The sequence below is a fragment of the Protopterus annectens genome, chromosome 10.part0, assembly GCF_019279795.1.
Source record: "Protopterus annectens isolate FY-2018-M chromosome 10.part0, PAN1.0, whole genome shotgun sequence".
NCBI lineage: Eukaryota > Metazoa > Chordata > Ceratodontiformes > Protopteridae > Protopterus > Protopterus annectens.
The window spans coordinates 182,297,191-182,307,668 of NC_056744.1; positions in this window are offsets into that span (position 1 = coordinate 182,297,191).

Consider the following 10,478-nt stretch of genomic DNA (forward strand, 5'->3'; position numbering starts at 1 on the left):
CTTACATGAACCTGTAGTTGGCCTATGTCCACATGTCATGTTATAAGAGATATTCTCACCTGCTGTTTGCAACACTGCTGCCCACACACAGAAAGGATGTGTTCCTTATAGACAATGTAAAGGGACAATGACCACAGGAAGTACACATTTGTAAGAGTGGATTGTCATGACATTGGCTATTGGAAGAACTACACAGCTGCTCTGCATGCAATTAGCAAGTGGGGAACATGAATTGGTGCATAGGCCATCACCTGATCATGACCATCACCTACAAAAGCCATGCTGTCACTTAATCAAACTCATTCAATCCCTTTACTACAGAGAGAGAGAGAGAGAAAACAACACAGAGTGAGACAACAATCAAACCAAAATACTTAGGTTTGAATATACAACAACCCCCCCTAAAAAAAAAGGTATGTGAAACATTTAAGCATGTAATTTAATGTATTACTTGGTTTGTAATAATGGGATAGCTGAGTCTGAAAAATGTATATGTGCCAGCAAAACTTGCTGTACTGATATCCTGCTGTACAACTGCTATGGCCATAGCATCTGGCTCTGTCTGCAGTGGGAGACATCACAGCTATACCTGGCAACTGTACAAATCTTCACAGAATGTCCAGATTTTGAAATCAGACTATGTCTGTTCCTCTTGACATCTCTACCTGTCTGACAAATAGCTGAGGATTGAAGTCATGAAGTAATGACAAACACTTGAGTGTAAGACTACACATCCTTCAGAACAGTCACAGTAGTTCAAAATATATTATGGTAAAAACTTCATAACTCTGTAACAGGAATATGTATGATATGTCCCTATGTACCCCCCCTCATCATGTTAGGATTTGTCCACATGTGATGCTCTAAGAGTTTGAGAGGTGGTATCACAGCTCAGGAGCCTGACTCACCCAGGGAAAGGACACCTCACATTTGCCAACCACTAGAGGGTCTGTCAAACAGTTGTGACTGTACCACTGCTAGGCCAGTTAATGTGATGTTGTCCATATCCATATGTTACCTGTAAATATGAGTATGATATATGTTTGCCTTGGAAAGCTAAGAGACATATATAGGGCATGTGCATAGTACAGTACTGTTCCAGCCATGTGTGCCGAACTGCATGTGATATCTTGAATTAATAACATTCAACTGTACAGTGTTCTGCTGGACAATAAGCACATTTGTGACTGATATCTGCAGACACACACATATACTTGACCGATGCCGGCCAAACCAGTGGCAAGTCTTCCAGCAATGACAGTGTGACATAGTAGTACAGTTATGACTGTTGGACATCTTCCACGTTATCACAGTGGTGTCAAAGGCTAATGTGCAATCAACTTAAATATGTATGTTGCAGCTAGAGTAATATGGTATCAATATTGATGTTACATTTGTCAAACATTGATATGGGTCTTTGTCCTGAAGTCCTGGTAAAACCGGCTGAGAAGTATGATTGATTAGCAAGATTGTGAATACAGTGTGCCATACTAACACAGAACACAAATGTATACCAGGTATCCCCTGGGCACATGTATGTTTGTGCATGTCCAGCTGGAAGGCACAAAACTGATACCATGGGTTACAAGCAGTCAGAAAAATAGGGTGTGCATGTTGCACATGTGTGTGATATCTGTGTCAGCCCATACAACAGAAATAAATGTGTACAGCTACTGCTTGTTGCTTTGTCCTGACACTGATATGGGTACTACAGTTGGCATGATTATCATTCAGTGATCAGTGAAGTGTTCATCTGTGTTATGACCAATTGACCATGCCTAACACTAACAGCTATAGCAACACCTATATACTGTGGATATCGAAAGCATACACACCGCTGTTGGAATGCCACGTTTGTGTGCTGTATGACAAATAGACCACAGATAATCATTCAAACATGTTCCACACCCCAAATGTGACCTATAACCTGTACAATTCTACTGAGTGTGCAAACCAAGACAAATGGATGTTGTAGTTATCTCAACAGGTGCTCACACAATATATCACTTTAAGGGTGTTCACACTCATTCAACTGGTTTATTGTACTGATTGTTATGTCACATATGTTTTCTCAGTCCCAATTGTCATGTTTCGCATCAAATTGCAAAGGATAACGGTCACAATACACCTGCGAATCTATTTGAAATTAGATTTTGTGATGTCATGTTCCAACTGCACAAGTACCAGGCATTGTAATAGGGGTGCGTGCACTTCATATCCACTGTAGTTATATGCAATCATCAGTACCTGACCTGTAAAAGTAGCCTCTACCAAGGAGAGAGTAATCCCCCTTGGTGGACACCAGCAATACACAAAGCACATAATAAGATCCTATATTGGCTGTACAGGGACACATAGGAGCAGCCAACAACTTGGAGGCAAGTCAACCTCTATCTCAGCAAACATGTATGTTCACAGCTGATGTTATGTAAGGCTGATTATGACTATAAATCAGACATAATCAAACACCACCAAGGACAACTGCAACAGAGTGCCTCCACATATGTAGTCAGTCTCAGAGGCAACAACACAATTCAACCTGTACTGAGGGTAAAGCACACCTCATACACACATGCCATGGATATAGGCAACATGCATCATACAGGTTAGGTGGGAACAGTGCCACCCTGTCCATAGAAATTCTATAGGGGAATATGCACATCAAATACACTATCCCCCTCATCAATGGTGAACATGTACATAATGCCTACTGAACGCAACAACAGCAAGTCTCCCTGGGCCATGAGAACATCACTGTCTGCCTCTTACCTAAACTAAGGCATGTGCTCACAGCTCCATCACACACTAGAGTCAAACACAGACTTGCCACCATCCACATGGACGATGGCCATTGTCATCCTTATACACAGAAATTAATGGAGAATAGAGGATTATTCAGTTAACTGTGCAACATTGTGTGGAATAAGATAGGTCAGGGCCAGGAGTATAATGACAGCTGATTATAGGGTTAGGTTGTAGTTTGGAATATTGTCGTATAACCTTTTCTCCTGTTTACGTTTTCCAGCTACCATGCAACGAGGAAAATTACCAGCCTTCACTTCATTGACGAATGATATAATCATTCAGTATCTCATACAGCAGTATGATGTCTTGTTCGGATGTGACACAGATGCCCTACATGACCGAACAGCCCTGTAGGAAGAATTGGTCCACAGGGTGAATGATGCTGGACAACAAAACCAGAATTATGAGCAGGTCCGTCATTGCACCAGTGACATTTTGCATCATGCACTGAACTGAGCAGCTGCTGTAGCAAGGAGGCAGCTAGCCACAGGTGGGGGGGTGCAGCCATCCAGCCCCCACTGACAAGTATGGAACAGGTCCTTGCCAGCCTTGGTGCACCCACCCGGCACACCCACCATGAAGCAGAACCCAGCATTGTTGAGGTGGGTGGCACCCAACCAATGTCTCAGAACCGTGCAGGTAAAGCCACAGTGCACATAACTAGAAAAGTGTTGATTCTACATTTTTATCTGTAAAGAATCTGCTTGCATATATCAGAGAAGATAGTCTGTAGCTGGAGTTTAGTAATGCACAGATTTGCACATCTACGGTATTGGGCTGCATATTCTGTAGTATTGCTGTTTGTTCTGTTAATGTTCTGAAATGCTGCTTCCACCCTGTAGCAATGCCACATGAGTGGCTACTGAAATTACCTCCCTCCCACAACTATGTAGGTCCCTTAGGTATACAACTGGGGCAGCAGCCTGTGGCTGGTGAGTATGGGGTTATTTTGTTTATGTTTGCCAATACATCGGCCATGTTAAGGCCATGCTGCATGCCCTGTACACATTTATCACACCTACCTATAATGCATGATGTGCATGTTCAGTTTTGTTGGTGTTAACCGCACAGCATTACAGTGGTCACCATAGTGAAGGGTAGGTAGGAGTCCTGCAGTATACCTCACAACCCATCAGTGCAAGATGTGTGGGCAGAGACAAGCCAAATGGTGGGACAAATGACCTACAGTAGGGACATGTATGAAACATAACCCTCATACAGTTGATACAACAGTGTACACACCCCTATAATGGTGTCAACTGTTCCTGATATATACAATTACAGAGCACAATAAACATTCCACAACTTTTACAACCCATAATGTGCACCTAATATGTGCAATTAATGTATAAAATAGAATCTTATGTTAGGACAACAAATATGGGCTTTACAAACCTTACAATACACTGGAAGCATACGTGTGCACACACTCCAATTAACATATTGTGGAGGCAGCTTGTGATGTACTGACAGCATTCATTCACTCTTTTGCAGTACACAGCTGCCATCAAGTACAGGACTCTATGTCACACCATGTAATGGTCTGCTGTCCGAGAAGTATGTCCGTGACAACTGGCCAGCTGCCTGCAACACAGGCAGCCATGGCTTGCAGACATATTCCAATGCATGGCATGGATCCCATATCTGAAAGGAAGTAGTCAGGAGTAGGGTAAAATAACATTACCTCACCATTGTATATTCCATGGCAAACAGTGCAGACAGTCATCTAGAGGTTTAGTAAATATGGAACGACAGTGATGTTGACAACAGACAGATGGCCATCCAATACAGATGACAATACATAGTACAATCTGGTCAGGGAGGCTACCCAAATACATGCAGCAGCACTGAGGCAGTTACACAAATGTCTAGCAAGTCCTGCCTGTGTATTACTTGTGTCAACAATCACCTGGAGTCTGCATAAGTGTGCCCTATGAGGTAGGGTAAGTAGATGGGAGATTTATCCCACAACAAACATCACCCAGGCCTCTGTACAGGTAGTAAAAGCATGACCCCAGGTCTTCCAAAGGCATATGTTGCAATGTAATGGTGTCATGAGACCAAGGCTCAAGCCTAGAAACAGTAGTCCTAAAGTTATATGTGGTGCACAAGCAGCAGCTCACATCACATCAGGGCCACCATCCTCAACTTGAAGGTTGCTCGTGCCAGTGTATACCTTTGCGGTTGCTGTTCATTGCCTAAAAGTAGGCCTGTAGACATGGTGGAGTGAATGTGGAACACTGCAAACTAACACTCATGTGTGGGCCACAGCTGTCAGGCATCTGCAATAAGGTTGAGGATGGGGAGGGGTATAGGCTTCAAATACAACAGTGAACTGAAGCATACATCCAAAGCAAGCTAAGAATGGCCATATCGTAACACATTCAAGGTTATGAATTGGTCCACACATAACACACACTCCACAGCAATACTGAAGTCTCTGTGTGACTTCCACAGGCTATGCACATAAGCTGGCCTTGCAAATTGGCAGAGTTGCGGTACCTTTGTAGGGAAGATGGACCTAATTATGCAAAGAAAAGGATGTGCCATGCTACTGTGCCCCTTCCAGGAATAGTGACTGCTGCATTTCAGTTAGCAGGTACTTCAAGAAACCATTGGCGTAAGGGTGTGTGCAGTTATGTACCCCCAATATAGTACGCATCTCAGTCAGCATCTCCATGATTGACAGACATCTGACTCAGGATTGGATTGCATAGGTTATACGTCACATGTCAGGTGTGTGTAATGTTTTGACTGCAGTAATGTGGCAACATTGCATATCATAGAAGAGGCTGCCATGTCAACAGGGGTGTGTACACTCCTGAAATCCACATGAGGCTTGGAATGTCATCAGTGTACACAGATGTTATTGCACATACATCAACTGATGATGATGGGATCTGGGAATCAAATGTCAGTCATTCATTAGTGGCATCTGTCCTCATATCATCCCAGTCATGTGTCAAACAGATAGGGGTTGTGAAGAATAGAGCAAACATGACTGCTATACATCTAACACATTCAGCAATGATTTGTATAGTTGTGAGGTATGGTGTACAGTGCATGCCAGTGTGCTGTACAGGTGCACAGCATTAATTTTTACATGGGTGTAGAGTGTCCCAGGGGAAGGGGCATCAACTACTAACATGACTCATGCATCCCACATATGTATATTGTTTGTAACCAGGATTTAGCTGCACTGCCTGATGCCATATGTCATGCATGTCAATTGTTGGGTACTGAGATCTGTGTAATATGTTTGTGCCACCTCAACTGTAAGTGTGTATGTGTGCAGAAGTAAACCATAATACACAGTTCTTAATTTACATTTCTTGTCTGCCCCTCACAGGTGGCGAGGTGGGTTAGGGTCCCGCCTGCAGGCAAAGTAATGTTAGTGTCCATACAGACTCTGACAATGATGATAGCCATAGTAAGGCACAGACAGGATTGTCAGGGGCTGAATCTGTGCCATTGGTTGACATCCCACTTTTATCCACCCCATCCCCACACACAGTCACAATGTCCATACATACCCCATCACCAGTGGCCATAAATGAGGGACAGTTGGAGGGTGGTGGCATGGGACAGGAAAGTGTGGGTACTATGGCAAGTGTGTCTGTAAACAGCAGCCATAGCCAGATGACCAGCGAGGTACCATACAGGCAGATGTACAGGGGTGCTCATAGGAGAGCTGCTGGCCATCATGACCCTGGCAGAAGTGCCACAGTAGGTGTCACCAGATGCATGTTTTAGGCCATCATGGAGGCACAGACATGTATGGAACATTACAACAGAGATAGTCTGAGGCTCCAGAGGGCTACTCTTCCTGCTGTATGTGACTACATCCATGATCTTGCAGGTGCCCACCATTATTTTGCAGAGGTCATGGATAGACGGTTGGGTGAGATGGTGGGAATTCTTGACTGTGTGGTGTCTGTGGGAGAATGTGGTGAGAGTAGGGCATCGGCCATGTGGATGTAGGTCAGAAACACCAAAAGGTGGAGGTTCACCTGTCTATGCAACAACTCACACCTGCTCCCATAGTGGCAGTACCAGCACCAGCACTGCACAGGGGTTGCTGTCCACACCACAATGCAGCAGGCCACGTGCACATGGTCCTGGCTGGTCCCAACAGAGATGTGGATCCAGTGGACAATTGTCATCATCGGGGAGAGTACCTTATCTGGGCATCTGCCTGGTAGTGCCCATGCAACCTCTGGCAGGCACAGTTCCCATATCCTTTGTCGGACATGGTGAACTGTACACCCTGTCATGTATGGTCTGCAGCTGTTCAACGAACTCCTGTATATGGCAGCCACATGGCAGAAATGTGTGCATACATACACACACACATCACCAACATAGCTAGGATACCTCCATACCTACACACACCATGTCTGCACAGCCAATTTAATAAAGAACCCCCTAACACACACACATGATGTCAACCAAATGGCTTCACCTAGGCCTTTGGCAAACCCACAACACACCCTGTGCATATGGTGATACCTGTGCCCCATCCCTGTCATCCATACCATCAATGCAGGAACATGCTAATATGGTTCTGATGCACAGGGTGAATGTACTAAGGTTTAGCACTGTAATGCTGCTTAACATGTTGTCAGCTGGAATGCTTAATGCCTACAAGTCAGGGTGTGTAGCTGTCCAGCCATGATGCATTATAGCTGTTATTAACACTGACTAATTGTGGTCTCCATAATGTATTCTGCTTGTGTTCTAGGTGTCTATGTGTCAGCAGGATGTTGGTCTGCTGTCCTTTCCTACAAGGGGTGTGACATCGTGGTGACACATTGACTGTGTCATATCCTGGGTACAGATGAACACAAGTAACAGGTCTGTATAACAGTTACTGCATGTGCCACATGGCTGATAGATCTGAGGGGTGTATATACGTGAGTGCATGGTGGCTGACATAAGCAGCTCTTCTACAGTCGACAATGGTAAGTGTACTGGGTGGCACACACCAAATGTTTGTGAATAGCACACACACAGAGGCCTGGGTGTTGATGCAATACACAGAGAATACTGTTCACATGGATGTACTTCATTTTGCAGTGAACTCATTTTGGCCTATGTAATTCCACCAAGACCAAATTACCAAAACATCACATCAGTAAATAATCAGTCTGCGTGTTTAATGTAATTGACAATGGTGCTGGCAAGGTATATGTCCTCTTCCCCAATGTAGTTTAATCCTGGAGTTGGTAAACATAGGTGTGCTGCTGTGGGTGGCACAGCCCCCCAATTTGGAGGGTGTGAGGTGGCGTAGAAACAGACATAGTGTGATTAACTACTTAACCTGTTAACATAAACTGTACAGTATAACAGCACACTAAGTGGGGGGATACGCACAATAAACCCAATGTGGGTTGCTGTGCCCACAACAACTACACCCAACTACACACACACACACACACACACACACACACACACACACACACACATATATATATATATATGTGTGTGTGTGTGTGTGTGTGTGTGTGTGTGTGTGTATATATTCCAACTCCAGTATCGCTGTAGAGAAGAGGGTATTTACACATCCACTGCTAGTTTTGATGGAATGAATTTCCACAAGATGATTGCTTTGAAATGTTACCTTTTGCCAGTTAGTCCTCGGACAAATGATATCCTGGGACATATTTTTTGTAAACTGAAGTAGATCCCTTCACATACACACACACGTACTTGGCAACACCGAGAGTAGAACCCCTACCTAGGTACTTATTGCCACTAGTGTGTTTGGCCTTAATTGCACACACCACAGAGCTTTTAGGGTGAGGTGTGTCCCGAGTTTCCTGTTAAGTTAAGAACATCACCAGACCTTGTACAGTATTGTAATGGGGGATGTACTGGGTGTTAATGAACAATACATAGTATGACATACTGTCATATACACATTGACAAATGCATACAGTCATAGACACATTTGATAGACCTGGGTTTAGCAGTGCTAACTACCTTGTCAGTGAGTCCATACTGTTACATAGTTGTTCTACACAGCACATGCATCATTGGGCTGGATAGTGTAATCAGTTACTTTGTATGGTTGATGGTGACAGCAGTCCTCATACAGTGAATCTTGGAACATGTATTGGGGGTACCATGGTATAAAGACAGTATACCCAGTACCCACACCCCACATTGGATATTGTACTCACTGAAACCCATGATAATGCTCTGACATACCCACAATCACACATTGACCAGGACTGCAATACAAACCCTTGTCTATCTAAACAGTGCTACTGCAGGGATATGCATTTATTGCACATGCCACAGGGATAGTAGGGTGAGGGTATGTTATGGCTCTCCTAATGTCAACTACATCATCATCCCTTATAATGCATGGCAAGGTTTAGTGTATTTGGAGAATGTGGCCTCAGAATGCTGTCTCCTAGAAATATGCACATTTACACACAATTGCACACACATATACATACACACACACACACACACACACACACACACACACACACACACACACACACACATGCACACACATGCACACACACACACACACACACATTTGCCAGGACTCAGAAGGTAACCCACACCTATCTATCCATTTATAGAACAGTGTTATGCTGGTACTGTAAGCTCCAGGTAGACCATAGGGTGAAGAGTGTAACAAGGTACATTTAATGTGAATTACAGCAGCAGCCATTTCTAAGTATAGCGATGGGGGTGTAGTTGGTGAGAAGGCCCTCAGAGTATTTTCAACTACAAGTTTACAAACACACACATACTGTTATTCTCAGTAATGCACACTGACACATTTTTCAGTACTGAGGTCCATAGGTGCAAGTGTTCCTAGGTCTGTACCAGGATAATGTCCATGGAGAGATGAGAAGAGTAGGGCATGTGGGTACACTGGTATCATGCCACATGACAATTGTCAGCAGGCCATCTATCAACCGATAACACTTGAGTGATCCCCCAGGGTGACAGTTAAATTCAACATCCAGTCATCTGGTTTTCTCTTGCAGAGAGCCAGTGAGGTGCTCCAACTGACATGTATGCAACATATATTGCATAACAAGGCCAGTGTCTGGGTTAGAGACCTGTACCCAAGCATGTTCTGTTGACAATCGTAGTCTGGTTGAGGTATCCATGGCATGTGGAGCATACAGGGTGGGGTTTCCTAGCTGTGGCATTCATAACGCAGCTTGGCAGACATGTCAGTGCCAGTCAATCAGAGATTGCCTGTAAGCAACCAAAATGTATACCTGACATCTGCACATCTGTACAGAGGACAGACAGAAATTAGCTAGCCAACAGGTTATGCATTTGGATGAATGTTTTGACAGATAGACGTCTGACACTAATAGGTATGCCATTACTATATGACAGCAATCCTCAATGACATTTCCTAAACACATAGTAGTCTACAGTTAATATCAACATATCAGATCAATATCCAATAGGAGATGCTTAAAAACATATAGCTCAAACATCAATAATACGATAGTCAGTACTCAGAGTCCAGCTTTCCATGCAGGGGTGTATTGTTCCAGTACTACAATCTGCAATCTACTCTTACTTGGGAAAGCATTGTTAAAAGTAGTAACGTAATGATACAATACATGCAAGTGTGACTGCATATAACCTTGGATACTACCCATGTATGAAACACATACAAAGAGAAAAGA